The sequence below is a fragment of the Callorhinus ursinus genome, unplaced genomic scaffold (assembly GCF_003265705.2).
Source record: "Callorhinus ursinus isolate GAN/ISIS: 27379988/994484 unplaced genomic scaffold, GSC_fseal_2.0 scaffold2, whole genome shotgun sequence".
NCBI classification, from domain to species: domain Eukaryota; kingdom Metazoa; phylum Chordata; class Mammalia; order Carnivora; family Otariidae; genus Callorhinus; species Callorhinus ursinus.
This window is the reverse complement of record NW_027397064.1, coordinates 71,036,096-71,058,947: the sequence shown is the minus strand read 5'-3', so window position 1 is coordinate 71,058,947 and position 22,852 is coordinate 71,036,096. Positions and strand designations below refer to the sequence as shown.

General features: G+C 40.4%; 1 protein-coding gene across 8 annotated transcripts in view; it reads right to left on the bottom strand.

The window, feature by feature from the left end:
• ACVR1 (activin A receptor type 1) overlaps positions 1–22,852 on the bottom strand; it is a 123,108-nt gene that overhangs the window by 58,990 nt on the left and 41,266 nt on the right. For 3 of the 8 annotated variants that reach the window (XM_073883872.1, XM_025855712.2, XM_073883876.1), the window contains one exon: positions 14,622–14,916. The exons of 3 other annotated variants lie outside the window; for them this stretch is intronic. The gene's annotated coding sequence lies outside the window, so the exon portion shown is untranslated. Of the gene's footprint in view, positions 1–14,621; positions 15,002–22,852 lie in introns of those variants that run through there. 2 more of the 8 variants (XM_073883881.1, XM_073883874.1) reach the window with 2 other exon arrangements.

Sequence of the window (22,852 nt, the reverse complement as noted above, 5' to 3'; positions counted from 1 at the left end):
GGGGGAGTGGGAGAGGGAGAAGCAGGCTCCCTGCTGAGGAGGGAGCCCAACATGGGGCTAGATCCCAGGACCCTGGGATCACGAACCGAGCTGAAGGCAGAATGCTTGACAACTGAGCCACTCAGGCGCCCCTCCTGGTCATATTTTAATTTTAAAAAAATCAGCATGCTGGGGCGCCTGGGTGGCTCAGTCGTTAAGCGTCTGCCTTCGGCTCAGGTCATGGTCCCAGGGTCCTGGGATCGAGCCCCGCATCGGGCTCCCTGCTCAGCAGGAAGCCAGCTTCTCCCTCTCCCACTCCCACTGCTTGTGTTCCCTCTCTCGCTGTGTTTCCCTCTGTCAAATAAATAAATAAATAAATAAATAAATAAAAAATAGATTAATTAATAAAAAAAAAAAATCAGCATGCTAAAGTCCCAATTTGAAGCCCTAAGGATATATTCCCAATTTTAAAATACGCTAAAAAGAAAATACTGTTTTTAAAGGTAAATTTTCAACTATCCTGCTCTCAAGTATTTTTGGCTAAGAAGTTTCAGATATAGGTTGGCAAAAAAAAGAGGGACTGGTAGTGGGAAAAGGGAGTAGCATAAAAATCAATAGTTCAGGGATGCCTTACTCCAGTGGTTTTCACACTTTTTGGTCTCAGAATAACTGTATAGTCTTACAAAGTATTGAGGACTCTAAGCAGTGTGTCAATGTGAGCCATATCTATCAATACTTCCTCTACTAGAAATTAAAACTGGAGAACTTTTTAATATTGCGTTTGCTTTAAAACAACAATAAACACACTACCCCGTGTTTTATGAATTAAAAAAGAATTATTTTCTCCAAAAAAAGGTAGTAAGAAAAGTGGCATTATTTCCCATTTTTGTAAATCTCTGTATGTTTAGCTTAGTAGAAAGCGACTGGATTCTCATGCATGATTCTGCACTAAGTCTGTCACGCCATGTTGCACTGGTTAAAGTACGTATAGAAAATACAGCCTCACACAGACGTAAGGACCTCGTGGAGCTGCTGAGAAGGTCATGGAGAGTCCACGGGATTCTGGACATTTTGAAAACCACTGCCTTACTCTTGAACTGATCATTCCTTCTACCACGCCATACCAGATGACCAGATGGCACCTGATAGTTTAGGATGCACATTTACCTGATACATGACAAAAATGTTACTGTTCTACAGGTTTAGAAATCTCATTAACTTCTCTAACATCAAAGAAGTCAGCAAGTCTAATGGTCAAGGAAGAAGGCATTAGACTTTTTTTTTAATGCAGGAATAATACTTTATGTACACAACTAAATACTTCTTAAATGAGACATAAACCTACGACAAAAAGGTTCTCAACTGTTCATCTACTTTAGGTTGAACCAAAATCCTTATGCAATGTTCTACGGTCAAAATGCCTAACTGAAAAATCACAGGCTACTGGGGATTACAGTCTATTATCTAAAGGATTCAGAGTATAAATTCTTGCCTCTAGTATATACCATCTCCTTTCTGTTCTTGGATAAGGCCTTCCATCCCTAGTAATTGATCTGTCTTTCCTTCAGACACAAAGAAAATAGCTATTCAGAAAAAGGGTTAGGGACCTCCCATCTTAACTAAGGCACCCTCTTTAAATCAGCACCATCTCTTACAATGTCTCAGGACTACTCTCTTGGGAGATAGAACAGTCCCATGATAGTCCTACTACAAAAAGGTATATCACCAGGGCAGAACAGAACTGCTTTCCAAATCCCATGGTACTTTTTAAACTCCACTTATAGCCTAGACTGATTTCCATTTACAGAGCTACTGTTTAGCTCAGCTTCTAACATGTGTGGGCTTGAGACCAAGTTTGGCACTTCTTTTGCTCATCACAATTTTACAGCTGGATAAAAACCACAGATATATTGCAATACATTACCCCCCCCCCCAAAAAAAAATCAGAAAACATTTTGATATTGGTTACAGAATAATCAAGAGTATAATACACTTCTGTATTCAATTTTTGGAACTCATATTAAACAATTTAGTCAATAATCCACTATTATTAGAATAAAGGATATTTCTAAAACCTAGACTTAAGAACAGATAACAACTTGTTATCTATAATGTTGGGGATAAAGGAAAAGTTGTAAAATGAATTAAGATTCTTCACCATCAGAAAAGTCTACAAAATGTTCATTGTCTAGAGAGCCTAAACTTATTTGGTTTGTCCATTTGTTCAACACATAATTTACTGAGTACTTATTCAATAGGGATTTTCTCTCCTCAATTCAACTTCTAATAATCTCCAAGTTAGAAAGAATCTTAAAAGACCAGGTTGGAGGCACCTGGGTGGCTCAGGCAGTTGGGCATCCAGCTCTTGATTTCGTCTCAGGTCATGATCTCGGGGCCCTAAAATGGAGCCCTGCAACTGGCTCCATGCTCAGCGGGGAGTCTGCTTTGAGGATTCTCTCTCTCCCTCTCCCTCTGCCCCTCACCCTGCTCATGCACGCTCTCTAAAATAAATAAATAAATCTTAAAAAAAAAAAAGAGAGAGACCAGGTTGTACAGCTGCCCTTCCCAATTTTAAATGACTTGGGTTGTCACTACTTTTCCACAGTTTTCTTCTTTATATCTCTATATGGTCTATGCTATTCCTTCCATAAGGAAAACAAATATATTCTCTTTAAGATAAAAGGTAAAGGCAAAGCAAGGAAAAGGATTAAGAGTAATTCTGTTTTCGGGTGCCTGGGTGGCTCAGTCAGTTAGGTGTCTGCCTTCGGCTCAGGTCGTGATCCCAGAGTCCTGGGATCGAGTCCCACATCGGGCTCCCAGCTCGGTGGGGAGCCTGCTTCTCCCTCTGACCCTCTCCCCCCTCATGCTGTTTCTCTCTCGCTTGCTCTCTAATAAATAAATAAATAAAATCTAAAAAAAAAAAAAAGTAATTCTGTTTTCTCTTAGTTATCTGTCAACATTACATCATCATCATCCAACAGCAGTGGCACATACTAACCAGCCAGACACTGTGCTTAGAGATCATATGCGTTATCTCATTCAATCTCTCCCCAAAACACTCTAAAATAATACTCGCGTTAATCCCATTTTACACATAAGAAAATGGGCGGGTAGAAGTAACTTGTTGCTCAAGGACACAAGGTAAAGCTCAAGACCATCTGACCTGAGTTCAGGTCTTACTCAACCACCACTCACAACCTTTGTTAAACCAGCCAGCCACATTTTAGCAACCTGCTTTTGTCATCCCTAACGTTTTATTCAAGCTTCAACCCATTCTGTGCTTTAACCATCTTGATTTTCCTCTTAGAAAATAATCTTTACTCATGGTTATTTGGGCCACCTTTCAATCATGCCCTCATCCCATCTCTCTAACCTCAAAATTAATTTCATATGCTCTGCAACCTCAGATTATCTCCCCCATCCCTGAAAAAAAGATCTTGATGTGAAAGGAAAACCAAGCCACTCTGATATTATTCATCAAGTGGTTTCTACCTCCCATCCCCCATCCCACTCTCCGGTCTTGTAGCTCACATCTCCAAATAAAAACAGAAATTAGTGTAAGTCGGGCACATCTGGGACAAAGTTAGATCTAGTAAGACAAATTCTAGACATAAAACTTTGAGGGAAGATATACTTAACACAACCACCTCCAAGCAGGACAAAAATCGTCCATTATGTACCAACAATTCTGTCTCTTCTATGCTCAACAGGCAGAGAGATAACCCAAGGGCAGCTTGCACCAAACTACCTGGGCCTGTGGAAAGGGTGAAAAAAAACATGAGCTGTCAGTTACAGCAGAAAAAAAAAAAAAAAAAAAAAAAAAAGGCTAAACCAAAGCCATCATACCATATAAGTCAGGGTCTTTTCTCCAGTTCACAAATGACCTGTGAAATATTTTTAACACCACACTGTGTCTGAACTGGCAATGTGTAAGTTGCCAGGGCTTGGTTTTATATAGACTTCACTGCCGCTGGAAGGTTTCTGGTGGGGTGTTACTTTCAGAATATTAGCATGTAATTTGATCTTCTGCGATAGATGAATACAAATAGCTTCTTGGACAAGTCCTATAGAACTGAAACCCAGCCCCTGGATCAGTTCATCCTGTAGTTAGAGGAAATAATTACAGATTATTTCGGGAAAAAAGGGTTTTGACTGAAAGAGTTACACTACAAACATTCCAGCTGTGACAGATGGACCCAAGATAAGGCTTGGAAAGGAGGGGAAAAGAACAATATAATCTGCAGGGGTGGGGGTGGAGGGGAGATGAGGCTTAATTGAATGAAAACAAGTGAAAGGTTTAAATTAGGCTCGCATGTAGGAACCAAAGAATCCCCAGTACATTTATTTTAATTGTTGTATACAGGACAAAACTGACTTTGCCGCACCCCTACCTGATCTACAGATGATGACTGAGCAAATCTTCTGAGATTCTGATGTTGTGATCACCCACTGCATGCCTTACTGGTACCGAAAGACGAGGTTTTATTTTGACACGCTTGACTAGATGGAAACTGTCCCTCATTTTCCACTTCATTCCCTCTGTATCAAATAGCTGTGGCTGTCCTGCTTTGTTTCAGCTCATAAGATGCCATCATCTCCCAGCTGTTTTGGTATATTCTCCTAGGCAGCTTGGGGCTCATGCCTCTCCCTTCCACAAATATTTTTTCATAAAATTCACTCATACATTCATAATTTTTTTTTCTTTTTACCTAGTGGTAGGAAGGACCCTGTTATTCCCCACCCCCATACCTCGTGGATGCCTAACTATGGAGTCCACCTAAAATCCCATCTTCCTCCCTAAGTCCTCAGTCAGGTCTGCCTCGGCCCCGTCTTCTCATTTCTAACTAGGCCTGAAGTTTCCCCTTTCCCCTAATAGTGCAGACCTTTCTACCCCTCCCATTACCAGACAAATGGTGTTTCAGGCACCTACCATCTGACACAACTGTCCCAATTCTAAGACTCATATGGTTAACCTATAATAATTTAAAGGTGGGTGAGGCAGGGAGAGGGGTGAAATAAAAAATGCCAGCATCAGGGAGGTATCTCTCTCTCCTCTTTTTTTTTTAAACGGGAGACACCAGAGCATATTTCTGTGGAGGTATTAAAAAAAAAAAAAAAAAAAACTTTATACACTAGCTTGACCAAAGCCTTCCTTCTCATCCATGCTACCTACACACTCAAGCCCATTCCTGCCTCAGATCTTCCCACCCCCACCCCTACATTATATTACCTTGCCATATCTTCTTGATAGCACTTAACACTGTGAAATCTGTTGCCGATATATTAGTTCACTGATTTTTATTATGTTTCCCCCTCTCCCACTCCTCCTTCCGCACACATCAAAATATAAGTAGCATGAGAGCAAAAATTCTACCTAGCTCATGGCTACATCACCATGCCTGGCACATACCAGGCACTCCATATAAATTAAAACACATTAACTTTAACTTCTTAGTCTATGCTACACTTGGGTTTAGGTAGGAAGAGGGAGGTGAGGTTTAAGGAATTGTATACAGGCTGGCAAGGAAATGATGGCGGGGAGGGCTCCTTATCAATTTAATATAGTAGCAACCAGGTATTTGAGATAAATTAAAAGATATCATTTGTAACTTGGATTTCAGTTTTCAAGGGTGTCATCCAAGAGAAGCAGCCAAGCCAAAAGACGGCTGGCAGACTCCGGGTATACCAGACAACTCCCTGGTGGACAATATCCCATTTGGAAAGGACTGCATGGATCTCTAGTTGCAGACACCAGCTGATCTGCCCAGAGCCATCCCCAGTGACCTCTGAGACAGCTTCTGTAGCTTGAAAATACATCTTCTACAAGTCAGAAATTGACATATTATCTCCTCCTCCCACTCTAGTCTTCTAACAGTTATTGATGCTATTTGAAAAGCCATGCTTCCATGCCTATTAATAACCTTTAGAAAGAACCCCAAGGAAGTGTTAAGAGAAAAACAGATCTGGCTGGTGGAAGTCAAAGACTCAGTCAGAGTTACAATGAGCAATTAATATATTTGAACAAAAAGAAAGTTATAACATCTTCTGTATCATATGTTATCTGTCCAGGAGGCTTAAAACAAAATACTTTGCCAATGAATTCAAGAAATGTTCAATCAAGAACACTGGTCTTCACAGAGAGGAACACTTTTTAAAAAAAACCCTTTATTTAAATAGACCAGCACCAGCTACTAACTTTATCTACAAATCGATGACCCCAGGGAATTTTGCGTACAAGGCTGATACCATTAAACCTTTATAGTTATTTACATCTTTATAAAGTTTCTTCAGGTGACACCTCAAAGAGCAACTAACTCAATCTACTCTAAAATAATGGAATAACTAATTAACTATCTTTCAAAAGACTTTTCTTAGTGGTTGGTCTTTCTCCTCTCCCCTCCCCGGACTAGCATGTGATTAATGGAATTCTCTCACAACTTAGCTTGAAATATGCTTTTGCCAGTAGAGCAGCTAAAGCAGAATCAGATAATTGTGGTATGACTCAACAAATGCACAGCTGTTCATTTAAATATATCCATCAAAAGTATAAATACAATCATGAGAAAGAAAATGAACCGTGTACACAGGGTCAGTGTACAAGTTGAATGGGTTAGCACTGAAGTAACCACAACAGAAAACAAGGAGAAGGGGAGATGGGGCTGGGAAGGATTCTGCATACCAGTTAGAAAGAGACCAGAAAACCGACGTAACTGGAAAACCACCCACCCAACCCAAACACTCACTGGCCTAAACAAGAAATTAATGGCAAGTTAAAAGTAAAAATAAATGCGGTCTACTAATGTGGGGAGAGAGAAACGAAATCTAGGAAATGGCTGATGCCCCAAATACTCTGAGGTGGAAAGCCTACAGGGCAGAAATGAGGAACCCAATCTGTTATTAAAAACAAAACAAAGACCCTAAGGCAGAGGAAAACAGGAGGAACAGGATTCTCGCCTCTGTCCTCTCTCCACAACCTGCGAAGACTGATTATGAAATCATGAAATGTAGGAATCCCTTCAATGGTCCCAAAGCAAATCACTACCACCCCACACCAGGCAACATTTGTTAGAGGCTCTAGGTACACGAGATGGGTGCCACCTGAACATGACAGAAAGGAAACCAAGAAAAGGAAAACAGACAATGTGAAGAGGGGCCAAGGGAGCACTGAATAAGAGAAAAAAGTGCCTAGTCAGCCCTGCAGACCCCATTCCTTCCTTGTTCCTCAGGGATGGGCCTGGAGACCCCTCGAAACTTGAGAAGCAAAGGCACTGAAGACATGGGAGCCTCTCCTCTTTTAATATGTAATTCAAAATAATAACAAATAAAATGAATATCTAATCCATGATGATGATTTCTAAGCTTTCCCTGAACTATCAAAATCAAGTTCTTGCCAAAAAAATCATCTCTCCGGTGGGGGAGTGGGGGGCGGCTCACGCTTAGCCTGACTACTCAGTCATCTTGCCAGGAAACCATTCATGTTCTCCATATTTACAGGCAAACCTCTTTTGTATCATTATAAGCGACAGCTATTTCAACAACTACCACCAGCCTCAGCCCCTAGTCCTCCCACATCTACCCTCTTCATCCTTCATAGAGAACTTTCTAGAAAGAGAAATCTACACAGCTCCTTCCACATCCTCTCTCTCCTCTATCCAGTCCATCACCAAAATAGCTCTTTGGATCTATAAGGGAGCTTCCTCAAAACGTGGATTGTCAAGCCTCAACTCCAGAGATTTTTATTCGATTGACCTAAGACGGGGCCTAGGAACCCCCAAACCCACAGCAATTCAGGTGGTTCTGAGAATGCTGAGGGTGGGCTCACTTGCCCATTCTGCAGCATGGCGGTGCTGATGACCCCCTTCTGCCCCTGGGTTCCTCCCTGGTTGGGATTCAGAGGTTCCACTCTCTCTGGATCTTTACTTTTACGGTTTGGACCTTCTCAGTTTCCTTGGATGGAGTTTTCCTCTTCTGCTACTCATCCCTTAAATCTTAGTTTCCCACAGAGCCTCATATCTCAGCTCCCTCTTCTCACTCAAGACAGCACCTATGGGGGGGTGGGGGGATGGGTTGGCCTGGTGATGGGTATTAAAGAGGGCACGTTCTGCGTGGAGCACTGGGTGTTATGCACAAACAATGAATCATGGAACACTACATCAAAAACTAATGATGTATGGTGATTAACATAACAATAAAAATTAAAAAAAAAAAAAAAGATGGCACCTAATTCCCTAGCTTCAAGGCCACTGAGCTGAACCTGAACCACCAGGCAGAGAATGGAATCACCAGTTCTTTACTCATATCCTCCCCTCCCCCACCCCATCGAATCCTTATTACCTTCTTCTCCTTCCATATGTCCTTGTCCTTTCACTGTTTATAAAACTAATTTTAAAAAACTGTACTACAGATATTTCAAATTATAGAAACTGAAAAGTATTTTTAAAAAAACCCTATTTTGGGGCGCCTGGGTGGCTCAGTCATTAAGCATCTGCCTTTGGCTCAGGTCATGGTTCCAGGGTCCTGGGATCGAGCCCCGCATCGGGCTCCCGCTCGGTGGGGAGCCTGCTTCTCCCTCTCCCACTCCCACTGCTTGTGCTCCCTCTCTCTCTCTGACAAATAAATAAATAAAATCTTTAAAAAATTAATTAAAAAAACCCTATTTTGACCTCCCAGTTTTAATTATAAAGCACCATCCTACCACCCAGTTTCAAAAATAAGCCATCTTATTTCCTCTATTCTGCCCATTTTCTTCCTGAGGTATTTTAATGAGAATCCCAGATATCACATCATTTCACCCACAAATTCTCTCACAAATAAGGACTTTTTCTAAATACAACTATAAAATCAACATCTCACCTAACAAAATTAAAAGTATTCCTCCTCCAAATATCATCTAAAAAGCTAATCAGTGTTTAAATTTGCCCCAATTTTCAACTATAAACATCTCCCGCACTTACCCCCCCCCCACCTACCAAAAAAAACTGCAGGGAGAATGGGAACAGCATACCAATAAGAAGTTGTTTTCATTGCTTTTCAGTTATTGTAACGAGTGGTTCAGTGTTAGGATTGTGGCAGTATTGAGAATACTCTGTGTATAATGTGGCAGAAAGCTAACGAGTTACCGTGGTACATTTGAATTCTATCATCTCCTGCTGTGCTGGAGAACCACAATTCTCCATGTGAAATTAAGGTAATACAGAGAAGGTTAAGTAAGAACCTTATCACCTGATTTTGAATTGGAAGTATCAATATGAACTCATGAAATATTTTATATGTAGTTGTCCTCTGTCCCCTGAAAGGCCTGGAGATAATGACCTACCCAGCAGCAGTAAGTATGACTGGTGCTCAGAAAGTGGTGGTAAAACACTACTTCCCACTAAAAGGAAAAGAACAAGCTGAATTGAACTATGAGGCTGCAATCACCAAATCCAGCCAGTAGGCAGTTAGAGGTCAAATGGATGGGTTCTTCAACAGATAAACTATAAGGAAGGGAAAGGGTTGCAGGGGGAACCTGAGGTTTAAGAGACTTAGTTAGCCATAAAAAGATGTGCAAGACTAAAGTACAGTGGCTAGGTATGCACACACGGGTGATAAAACCATAAAGAAAGGCAACAGAGCAATTACTCCGGAAGTCAAGAAAGCAGCGACTGACCTCTGGAGGGGCAGAGGGGCTATGTCTGGCATGGAACACACCAGGGGCTCGAGGGAGACTGCTAATATTCTGTCTCCTCATCTGTGTGGTGGTCACAAAAAAAATATTCCCCTTATAATAATTAACTAAGCTATGCAGGCTTTGTATGGATAGCTGCGTCTGTGTCTTATTTTACAATAAAAAAGAAAAAGGAGACAGAAACAGAATGTGTGCTGTTAAAAAAAAAAAGGTGCAGACTAACAGACATACACACACACATATACACACACACACACACACAGGAAATAACAGCACTGCGTAACATGTATACGCAAAAATCTGCCCAGATTTGTGCCACAAATAAGTTTTTGTAATAAACTTCTGAAATATCAACTATTTTTTTAAAGATTTTATTTATTTATTTGTCAGAGAGAGAGAGAGAGTGCAAGTAGGGGGAGCAGCAGAGGGAGAGGGAGAAGCAGGCTTCCCGCTGAGCAAGGAGCCCAATGCAGGGCTCGATCTCAGGACGCTGGGATCATGACCTGAGCTGAAGGCAGATGTTTAACCAATTGAGCCACCCAGGTGTCCCATGAAATATCAACAATTTTTTATCTTCAAATAGGAAAACTGTTTTTTCAACTTCCAAGCTTATTCATTTTTAATAGAGAAATAGGCATCGGTTACCTAGTCATAATCAGAAATAAATTATTAAATAAAATTAACATAATAGCTTATAAGTTGGTCCTTCCCCTCTCTTCCTTCAATCATATAAGTTTCATGGGTCAAGGATATAGAAAGATTGTCGAGTCCAGAACAATGTTTCCCAAACACTGTGCAACATTATCATCCAACAAGAAAAATTAACATCATAAAGATATGAGCCCTCGCAAAGTATCCATACATATATCACAACCCCAATCATAATATTAGCAAGTTTTCTTCTTAGAGAGGAGGGAGTAGTGAAGATACGATTATTTCAAAGTTCATATATTTTTGGGGCGCCTGGGTGGCTCAGACGTTAGGCGTCTGCCTTTAGCTCAGGTCATGATCCCAGGGTCCTGGGATGGAGCCCCGCATCGGGCTCCCTGCTCAGTGGGGAGTCTGCTTCTCCCTCTCTCTCCCTCTCTGTGCTCTCCCTCCCTCTCAAATAAATAAATAAAATCTTAAAGAAAACTAAGTTCATATATTTTTTAAAAACCTCACACATGAAAATAGACATGAATATTCTATAAAATGGAACTTTAAAATTCTGTCAAAGGAAACAAAATAAATACAAAAATTTTGTAAAATGGAACTACCCCCATTACAAGGAAAAACACACACAAGCTCCAAGAGTTAAAAAACTGATCCCGGTACATGTATGGGCAGAGAGAGCAATGAAACTAAATGGATATCCCTGAAATAGACCAAAGTGTATACAGGAATGTATAATACAAAAGAAATCAAAGGAGAAAAGTTGGGAGTATTCAGTAAAATTGGAACGACTAGCCAATGGGACAAAGACCACTAATTTTCCACTAAAATTCCTTCTTGGCTGCTTCTTGGGTGCATGTTGACCTGCAGAAATTGCACTCCCCACTCTCCCTTGTAGCTAGATGTACCCCAAGACTAAGTTCTCACCAATGGAAGTAGAAGTGATCATTTGCCCTGGACTTTCTCCTTTGTCCTTCGCACGGAGGGAACCCAGATAATGGGGCGCCATCTATGGCCATGCAGATAACTAGAGTGACAACTGAACAGATGGAACAAGAGTCTCAATGACTAGTGGACATGGGAGGTTCTGCTGACCTGGTTTGTTCACAGGGGGACTGTTAGGTGAGGAAAAAAATCAACTTCTATGTTCTTTGAACCATAGCATATCCCTTGGTTACAGCAACTCAGCCTTATCCTAATTAACAGAGCATCTAGAGAAAAATTAAGTTGGATTCATACCTAACATTCCAGATGGATCAAAGATTTAAACCTGAAAACTGAACCACACGACATCCAAGGAACCATGAGATAGGTTTTTAGCCACAGAAAGGTTATCTATTTAGCTCTACAAATCCTTGTGAACATCTGTTATTGACTGTCTCTTCCCCTACAATGTAAGCTCCAAGAATTGGGATCGGTCTTCTCCACTATGATACACACTGCTGCCTAGAACAAGTGCCTAATGCCTAAGAGGCTTTCCATAAGTAGCTGTTGAATGAATAAAGTGGTAAATTTAAGTATACTAATTTTTAAATAATCTGCACAGCAAAATAATGACTTTTGTACAAATGACAACATATAAATATCACTTATTACACTTAATTTTGTTAATGCACAGGAGCTCTGATAACAGAAAAATCAATAACCCAATGGAAAAACGGACTAAGGACACAAACATAGGGGGAACACAACGGGAAATACAAATGGTCTTTAAAATTATGAAAAGATGCTCAAGGTCAATGACAATACAAATGCAAATTAAAGCTACATTAAACTATCATTTTTCACCTATCCATTTGGCAAAGAAAAACACCTTTGACAATCGTACGGTGATCAGCAAAGGTATGAGGAAGCAGTGTTCTCATCCAGTGCTGTTGAAATCTAAAACTTTGGGGCGCCTGGGTGGCTCAGTCGTTAAGCATCTGCCTTCAACTCAGGTCATGATCTCAGGGTCCTGGGATTGAGCCCCACATCAGGCTCCCTGCTCAGCAGGGAGGCTGCTTCTCCATCTCCCCCCTGCTGGTGCTCTCTGTCTTGCTATCTATCTCTCTCTCCTTCTCTCGAATAGATAAATAAAATCTCAAAAAAAAAAAAAAATCTAAAACTTTGCAAGCCCAATGAGCAGAGTAACCTGGCAATAAATTTCTACCATATTTAAAATGTGTGTACCCTTTGACACAGCAATTCTACTACTAGAAATGGATCCTACAGAAATGCTCATGAACATGTTTGAAATGCTATCTGTACAAGGTTATATTCCCTAGAGCCCTGTTCATAATAATAAATAGAATAGAAGTCGTCTAGGTAGCCATCAACATAGCACTGGTTAAATAAATTATAGCACATGTCCACAGTGGAATACTAGGCATCCATTAAAAAAGAATGCAGTATTAATAAGGAAGATCTTCCAAGAAATAGTACCACAATGAAAAAAGGCACAAAACAATGTATACTGATACCATCAGGGTTTAAAAAAACACACACACATACGGGGCACCTGGGTGGCTCAGCTGGTTAAGCGTCCGCTTTCAGTTCAGGTCATGATCCCAGGGTCCTGAGATCGAGCTCCTCTTCAGGTTCCCTGCTCAGAGGGGGGTCTGCTTCTTTTCCCTCCACCCCTCCCCCTGTTTGTATTCTCTCAATACAAAGGGGATGGGGAGGATTGAAACTTATTTTTTCACTCTCTTGTGCCTTTTTAATCTTACAAACAGCTTATTATATCACCTTCCTAAAAATAAATATTTTATAAAGAAACAACAATACAAATATTCATCCCCAATCCCCAGTTATCTGAAAACTTCTCTGGCGATTCTCACTGTCAAATGCACTAGGGAACTACTGAGCGGAACAACTTTAACCCTGTTTCATAATTAAGAATCACAGGGTCAGCAATTAACAAACACCACCATCTCTTCCTCCATCAAATAAATACATATGCGAAATAAAGTCAGTCTCTTAATTCCATCCCAGTTATTCATTACTTCCTCTTAAAACTAATTCAATCTCATACCACCTTAAATGGGCATGAAAATCGCTCAAAATGTTCCAAGGATGGTAGCCAGAACCAACAACTATACTAATATATTAACACAGCCTCGCGCCAAAGAAGTTCCTTCCAGGCACCCAGAAGATGAAAATTTGACATAACTGACACCTCGGCAACAGCCCAAAGCTGTGCATCATCTCTGTCTTGGAAAATAAAAACTCACATCATTAAGACTAAAAAGTCCAATGTCAACAGCCGTGGCTTTTGTTTTCTCCCTCATGTGAAAGGTTTCCTTCCCCCCGCATCCCCCTTTAAATTATAGGCTAACCCCTCACTTGAGGACTGGTTATTATGTTACAGCCTTATAAGGAACACTAAGCAGTCATTATTTAGACTGAGATTCTGCTTAAAAGGGAAAATGTCCACAACTTATCAAGTGGAAGGAAAAAGCAAGTTGTAAAACGAACTGTGTAGTCATGTTCATCAATTTTTAAACATAATTAATATGCAGATTTTATTTGTAATACGGTAAGATTCGTGTATGGAAAAGTATGTGTTCCAACTTATTAGCTATGGGTAAAAGAGGAAAGGCAGGGAGGAAATTTTACCTGTTTATATGTCTGTATTTTATACTGTTTTGTACTATTTTGAAATTAAATAATCAAGGGGCGCCTGGGTGGTTCATTCAGTTAAGCGGTGTACTTTGCCTCAGTTCATGATCTCGGGGTCCTGGGATTGAGCCACATGGGGCTCCCTGCTCAGTAGGGAGCCTGCTTCTCCCTCACCCCCTCCCCTGCTCTTTCTCTCTCTCTCAAATAAATGAAATCTTTGAAGGAAGAAAAAAGAAAAGTGGCCCTATAAGGGGAAAAGAATGGCAGAAGTATTTTATATTTAGGGAAATATTGATAGTATTTGAATAAACTGGCCAACGGTAAAGAATAACTAAGCAGCTCCACCCCCAAAAAAAGAGAGAGAGAGAGAGAAGCCCACCTTCAAGGCAATGCAAGAACTAAGAACAATTAGGGGGACGCCTGGGTGGTTCAGTCGGTTAAGCGACAGCCTTCGGCTTCAGGTCATGATCCCAGAGTCCTGGGATAGAGTCCCACACCGGGCTCCCTGCTCAGCGGGGAGCCTGCTTCTCCCTCTCCCTCTGCCTTTCCCCTGCTTGTGTTCTCTCTCTCTCTCTCTCTCTCTCTCTCTCTGTCAAAAAAAATAAATAAATAAAATCTTAAAAAAAAAAAAAAAAAGAACTAAGAACAATTAGGCTAGAGTCCTACCCTTTTTATACCGGATTCATATAAACCAACAAAATAAAAACTGTGTCTAAGAATTTACCGTGTAGATTCGATCTCTGCCAAAGAGCATTAAAAGAGGTGATTTGTTGAAATGGCTTGAGGGCTGGCTCTGGCAACACTGCTTGCAGAGCTCCTGGGTAAGCTGACTCAGCTACCTTAGAGCCGGCGCCCCGTCATGTCTTCCCACAGTCCCTCAGGCAGTGTGCTCTCGTTCTCACTCTGCTCCCTCGTTCACCATTCACCAGACACGAAGGCAGCGGGAGGAGCTCGGGGAGTCATTAGAAGTTCTCCAGCAGTTCTGCTCTGGCAATGTGACACTCACAAGCTGCTCAAGGCTGCAGAGGGGAAGAAGGAAAACCAGCTAAGCAGAAGAAAATTCTGCAGTTGTGAATGTGCTGGCTAAAGGAAGGGCACATTTGACAAGCCTTTCCATGGGGACCACAAAACTTAAGGCCAATTTACAAGTGAAGCAATTATGGAAGGGGCTGAAAAACAACGAAGCGTGCTATGTTGAGGTCACAGATCCATGCTGGTCTTTAAATATTTTTCTAAGTGACACAAAACTCAGTAAGATCTACAGTTGGTAAATTTCAAAATCAAGTTCCTTTAAAGCTATATACCATGGACTCCAGCCAATTACAAAAACAAACCAAAAACAATGGCTTTGCATATATTAATTACATATACTTGGTTAAAAACAAAAAGCATTCAAACAGTATACAAGTATAGAATGAAAGTCTCTCTCCAGACCCCTGCTCCTCCTAGAGACACCCCGCTGCACCAGAGGAACCAGTTCCTTATGTGTCCCACCCAGAAATGATCTGGTTTGGGTCCACTTTCAACTACCATTCTCAGTTGCAGATAGTACTAGTTCAAAGGCTCATAAAACAATGGTGGGGAGGGAGCACCAAGCGGAAGGGAAGGGGCTCTAGATAACTAACAAAAAAACAAAAAGCCACCCAGCTCCCCCTTCCTTTAGGAAGACTTTAAAAAACATCAACATTTGCCAAAGGAAGAGGAAATTTTTATTAGAACCAAACTTTTCCATTCAAATGAAGTCACACAAAACACTGAAGAATTTACTCCTTTCAAAAAACTGCACTTTTCTTTTAACCTTGAGGTACATTTTGCCAAGAAAACGTTCATGTAAATAAATTTAAACAGAAAACAAACCCAAAATACAACATTCCTAAATAATTATTTGGAAGGAAAATCACAACCCTGAAATTCAAGGGAAATGCATTACAAATATTATCAAACCTTTTCTTGCTTCAGTTTAAATCAAGGCTCTTAATCAATTTGAAAAGACAGTCTAAACATGTAAAACACACACTAAAAATAGGACAACAATAATATCCCCTCCATAGAAAAATCAACCAGAAACTTCACATTTGCAGCATTTAGTGAGGTTAGAGAGTAAAAATCCATTTCTAGAGTGGACATACTTAAAAACAAACTCATTAACAAAGCAGCATCCACAACCTTGAGTTTCAGAACAAACTGCTAAAACCCTGATGTTTCCTGAGAGGTGGGGGCCAGAGAAATTTGGCAGATTGACACTGAAGTTGCTTTCCCCTTTGCTAAATCTATGTTTTAGTTGGGGGCCATTGTGCTAAGCTGCCCTGCCTAGGGCTTTCCAAGTTATAGGTACTCTCTGGGAAGGAGCTTTAGATAGCAAGAAAATAAGGAAACAATGGTGCATATTTCTCTGATTCTTTCAAAAAAAGAATCATCAGAAAAACTGTCAGAGTTTGACTTTTTAATTACAAAGGTGCTTCTATTTCCTTTCCAACTTCCAGCCCTACCTATTACCTTCACTGCATGGAACTCCTTCAAGACCATGCTCTCCTGCCTCCGTTCAGCCTTCTTTAGTGATTCTTATATTTTCCAGATCTTTCCATTCTGACTCCTCCGGCATTTATATTCTATATGACTCAACCTGGCACTTAATCCTCTGCCTTGAACTAGGTCTGTCTCAAAACCAATAAAGAATCACATATTATCCTTCTACTATACCATTTCTTCCCAGTACCTAACATGGAACTGGTGCTCAAGAGTTACTGGATGAAACTCAAGTCTTCAAATTAAACATAATTTAATATTTGTTTTAGAGTTCATCAGGTTCTCATATAACACATGGATTGAAGTCAAAACTGTGGTGTACTACAAGGAAGAACAGGTTGGTTAAAAGGGAGCCAAAGTATCTGGAGCAAATTCTAGATATTTAACTCTTAAATGTTCTACACAGGACCCATCTCCACACAAAAACACTTCAAGCCGATAAGCAAGCTTGGCAGATCCTGAAAGGCAGTGGAAAGCAGTTATGTTCAAAACCCCAAGAATGGTTAAAAAAACAAAAACAAATCAAAACAAAAGAGATGTGCACCAATTAAAATCAGTGCTATAAAATGACTATCGATGTAGCAAACTCCAGCAACTTGTCACAAAACTTTCATTGAGCTGAGTTTTTTTCTAAAACTGTAGCCAACTCCTTTGTTTGGCTTACTGGGGTTTAATTATTGGCAGCTAATCGTGCTGTACAAAAATCTGACCCTTTATAAAGGTTAGAGGCACATTCCTCTCAAGTGGTGGAGAGTAAGGGTAAGGAAGGGGGAAAAAAGAGAAAAAAAAAGAAAAGTTCTTACTCCCAAGTGTGGGTTTGACATAGCAGTATATTTTTCTTTAATCCAATTTAAAAGAACATAAATAGTTTCTTAAAAGTTACTGTATTACTATGGGACCTGAGGAACAGGCAAGCATAAAAGGTACTTAAAATCAAACAAGTTCTTGGCAGTCAACAAAGCAGCTAAGCAACAGGAAGAAAAAAAAATTCAGGGCAGGTTTTCTCAACTATTTAATTATAACTGCATCCTTGGCCTCTAGACATTGTAGCTTCCAAATAATGCAGATTTCAAGACAGCACCCCTCGAACGGCGATGGATGTTAATTATACTTATTGTAGCGATCATTTTACAATATACACAGATATCGAATTGTGTTGTATACCTGAAACCAAGATATTGTTAAATAAGCCAATTATACTTCAATAAAAAAAAAAAAGACATCGTCCCATACCTTCCCTGTTTATCCACCCAGCCGTATAACCCAAATAAACCACGGTGGATCTTGCTGTCAAATTACTCTTAACAGCAATTACTTGAAGAAGCAACATATGGTTGCAAGAACATGGAAACTTAGGAAAGAGCCAAACCCAGTTTTCCAACCTACTTAATGTGATCTTCCCCAAATCACTAAACCTGTGAGTTTGTTTCCTTTCCCATGAAACAAGGTAAATGCCTTCCATCTTTGACATTTACTAATAATGCCAGCTATCATTTAGTGAGCTCTTAGTTCCAGAACTGTGCTAACCACACACTTGCATCATCTGATTTAATCCTAACAGCACAAAAATTGAGACGAAGGTATTATCATTCCCATTTGAAAGATAAGAAAACAATGTTAGAGAGGTTAAGTAAAACTGCCCAAGATCACACTTTTTTAAAAAAGATTTTTTAATTAATTATTTATTTATGAGAGAGAGAGAGAGCACGAGCAAGGGGAGGGAAAGGGAGAAGCAGACTCCCTGCTGAGCAGGGACCCCCCCCCCCAATGTGATGCTGGGGCTCGATCCCAGGACCCTGAGATCATGACCTGAGCCAAAGGCAGACGCTTAACAGACTGAGCCACCCAGGCGCCCCATCACCTTTTTTTAATAAGTGGAAAACCCAAGAATCAATTCAAGTTTTGCTGACTCCAAAATCTATGTTCTTAATTGCCAATAAGTGAAAATTACATCTTGACAGTTTGTAAGAATTGCACTCAATGCTCATAGTAAATACTCTTAGTCCCCTTTCCTGTTTTCTACTCCTTAGAATAATAGAAGCATGAAAGCACAGTGGTAGGAAAAGCATAAAGCACACCAATCCCTAACAATAACACAAATCACACTACAAATGTCCTCTTGTTCTGGCTCTAAAATAATATCGCTACGACCAAGCATACGAATATCAAGTATCCTTGAAGAATTACCTATTCCAGACACTTGAATGTGTGGGAAAGACAGGTATGATCGCTTAGTAATTCTGGAGAAAGGCAACGGGGATATCAGCCGGTTCCCAAGATCCCCAGTCTCCCAGTGGAACAAAACTAGGCCACATGCCTGAGACAACTGATAAACTCGGGGGGACACCGTGAAACAGAAAGAACAGGGAAAGCCATACTAAGCTGAGAAAAAGATAAATGGTGACTGAATCCGGAAGTAGGGAGAAGCGTGGAGATAAAGCAGATCCCCTTCTCCGGGGGTTTCCAAATTCTCAAGAGATCTTCATCTTTGGGAATCAGGAATGAGAAATGTGAATTTCCAGGAATTTCTCCAGAATTATTCTCCCAATTATAGTTCTTCTTAAAATACTTCCAAATATTCTTCAGTCACTATTACGGATATCTTCTTTAAAAATGTCACATAAGTAAGAAGTAATGTTATTTACAAAGAACTGTAGCCTATAACAAATACTCAGATGCTAGAAAATGCCAGTGAACATTATTGGGTAGTATTCCAAGAGCTGGCCAAATCCAGCCCGCAGTCTGTTTTGGTAAATAAATGTTTTATTGGAACACAGCCCCACTTGTTCATTTGACGTATAGCCCATGGCTGCTTTCACGCTAAAACAGCAGAGCTGATAGTTCTGACAGAGTCCATATGCCTTGGCAAAGCCTAAAATATTTACTATCTGGTCCTTTAGAGAAAAAGTTGGTTGACCCCTGCAATAACCTGCAGTTTGAATCTATGAGGAAGGTTAACAGCACTGCACAGAATCGCATGTTGAAATTGCCGTTTTAAAGACTTCTGCTTCAGAAACGTAGTTCCTGGAGTACCATGCACAGGATTTGTATACAATATGCTATGTATATAAACTTATTTTATTTGCAAGGATGACTCACCAGTAGCAGCAGACAGGGCCACAAACACATATTTGTAACATAGCAACAGCTACACGCAATCACGACCCATTCTCTCCTCTGTGCTCTAACCCTGTCCTGGCTCTGGGAAAAGTCAATCTTAGCCTTCATGCCACAGGCTAGCTTTCAACTTGACATCAGTGGACTCCTTCCATCTACCACTGTCTCTGTTAATTGTTTCATTCTCACAGGAGAATCGCAACACTTTTTCCCATTTACCTGATTTCTTAACTGATTGTTTTGGGGATCTGGAATGACATAAATTTCCCAAGAAATCCTGGGAAGGAACTCTGCATGGAAATAACTATTCTCTTCAGGTGTATGGAGAATGGGCAGAGATCAAACCCCCTGGACTTGTAAGGGATAGAAGAAAAAGAGTTGGGAACAAGAGGCAAAAGGAAGAAAAACAAAGTCTTCAGGGTGTTTGAATGAAAAGACTAAGGTCTGTCTCAAAGCCTAGAGAAGAGCAACCTAAATGGAGAGACGATGAAGATGAAATTTCCTAGAACTATGGCCCCAGCGATAGATTTAAGACCCGAATATCAGAGCACCTTTCTCCTTCCAGAATTTAAGTTACAATTTGGCTGAGATGAGAGATATTCACTGTGAATTCTGACAGGAATGAGTGTCATTAAGCACCAAACTATTCCTGAAGATAACCTGCTTATAGTTTATAATCTCAAACACCCTCATCTGAAGTGGCTGGGTGGCCCTCCAAAATCCCATTTACCCATCTGTCCAGCCAAAGATTCATTTATTTGTGCCAGAATACAAAGCATCAGGACCAAGGGTGAAACTCAAGGAAACAAAGGCATTGGGATATAGTAGCACCAAAAGGGTTCCAAGCTTGAATCAAAGAGCCCTGCTAATCATGTAATCTTGGGCCAACTATCTGAGCCTCAGTCTCTCACGGGCAAAATGGGCAACATGACTTCCTTGCAGAGTCCATGTGAAGTCCACAGCATATGGTGGGTGCTAACAAATGGTAGCTATCATTATAAATGCAATATTTAAGGGGCAGGTATAAGAAGAGGAGACAGTGATAAAGACAGAATCACAAGGGTTGACATTACATTGAATCATTTGAAAATGCTATAATTTGACCATTTTGACTCATAAAAATAGCCATTTTTAAACAAGTATTATAAAGGGTTCTGTAGGGAAGCCTGAAAGGAGACAGCATGAAAGACTAATACCCCATTCTCATTCCCCAACTGGTGGCAGCTTAGAAGAAATCCAGACACCAGATGGGAAGGCTGCAGACTAAAATAGAATACCCCTTAGTCAACTCCTCACTAGAGAGGAGGTGTGACTTCAGGGAAGAGAAGATTCAACAAAAGACAGACAAACACACACACCTCACTCCTAGGTAGCCCACGTAACTCGCTCCTTCTCTTTCCTTTTCCACTCCTGCCCTGTCCTTTCCGTTCGTTATTTCTGTCTCTAGGTAAAGACCAATGGTGTCTTGTTAACCAGTTTGGGAAGGAAATAGCATTTCTGTTCAGCTGATGTTACCAATTGCACAGCAAGCCTTTGGTAGGCCTTGTAGCACAGCTGGTAGCTTGATAAAGAAATCCAATGGATCTGGGGTTGCCTGGTTGGCTCAGTCGGTTAAATGTCCGACTCTTGATCTTGGCTCAGGTCTTGATCTCACAGTCGCAAGATCAAGCCCCGTGCTGGGCATGGAGCCCTCTTTAGAAAAAAAAAGAAAGAAAGAAAGAAAGAAAGCAGAAAAGAAATCCAATGAATCCATTGCATTTTCCCTGTTATTTTTCTATCTTCCCTTCATACTAAAGGTGTTCATTTTTTCAAGTCCTGTTAGCCCTCCCCCACCTAAATGGGTCTGTGGTTGATCCATGGTGTCATGTCAGTTCCTAGATGAGATCTGAGTTTCAAGAAATCCCACTAGCTCTATTCCAGCTATCTCTAAATCTCAAAAAGGTTCTAAGTGAGAAATCAGAACACCTTGTGAACAGTGGGATGAATAACAGATAGAGGTAAGAATGGAGGAACATGGCATTTCTTCCATCCTCCCAATCCATGCTCTTGAAACAGAATTAGACTTCCCTGGTAATTAGATTGCCTTTCTCAGTCTGTTGGGTCAGCTTTCACGAATGTAAATCCAATTCCTGCAGCACTGCAGCAATCCCCATTACCGTGTTTCATCTGTTGTCTCAAAGTAATGTGGCAATCTTTGGTAATTACCCTCACACATAAAACTATGGAGGCTTTCATCAGCTGATGATCTCAAAGCACTTTTACAAGAGTTCGCAGGGATGCCTCCCACGTGGGCCAGAACCAGACTTTCTGGTTTTCTAATGGGCTGTCTGGCATTTTGTTTCTCCTAAGCTTTACTCTGGAGTTCCTGTGTTTATATCCTCACATTAGCAAAGCTTCAACAGGGAAGCTTCTTGGAAGGAGGGGCTCTGTGCACCCAACATCCCGCTGTAACCTCCACAACCTGGTCTAGCATCACACCAGAACTATTTAAATATTCGTGGAAAGAATGAAGCTGAAAATTATAGAAACAGCCCAAGCATTAATAATTTCAACCTCATACACTTGGTAACCTAAAACTTCTCTATCACTAAATGACTAAGCTTCTAGCCTAAGCCTAAATTTAAAACAGTGCAAGATGTACTAAAACCTCTTATTTGAGTGGAACAGGGTAACACAAAGAAACATAAAGAAACATATAAAAAAAATTGTAGAAAAAATACTACTTCATGAAAGCAGTCCTCACTTTAGAATGGTATTAAGTTTTCTTAATACATTTATTAACTAAACATCTCCAAAATAAGGTTAAGTTTTTCAAAACTGCATCTACAGAAATTTCAAGAAACACTGATAGGGCTACTGCAAAACACAAGAAGACAGAACTAAAGCTTTTAAGAACCATTCTTCCAATGCCCTCTTGAAAATATTTATGTCAACTAGCAACCTAAATAACCTTTCACCAGATCCCTCTCCCTAATTAAGGTTCACTGAGAATAAACTGAATAAAAGGCAATCAATATTCTTTTTCTAATTATTTGGTTTAATATATTATTTGCCCACAGGCATATAGGCATTTCCAAGACTAGGCAGGGAAACTGCTTGCCCCCCCCCCACCCCCTCACCCCCGTGCGGAGAGAACAAGGTAACAAACAAAAAAAAGACCCAGTAAAGTTTAAAAAAGAAATGAACACTGAACAATATTTTTATGGCTTTCTTTTCTTGTTTTTACTCTTTGCATGTGTGTATATTCTATATCCATAATTATGTCAGACAAGCTTGCTGACTGATGAACAGTGAGATTAATTTAAGATTAAA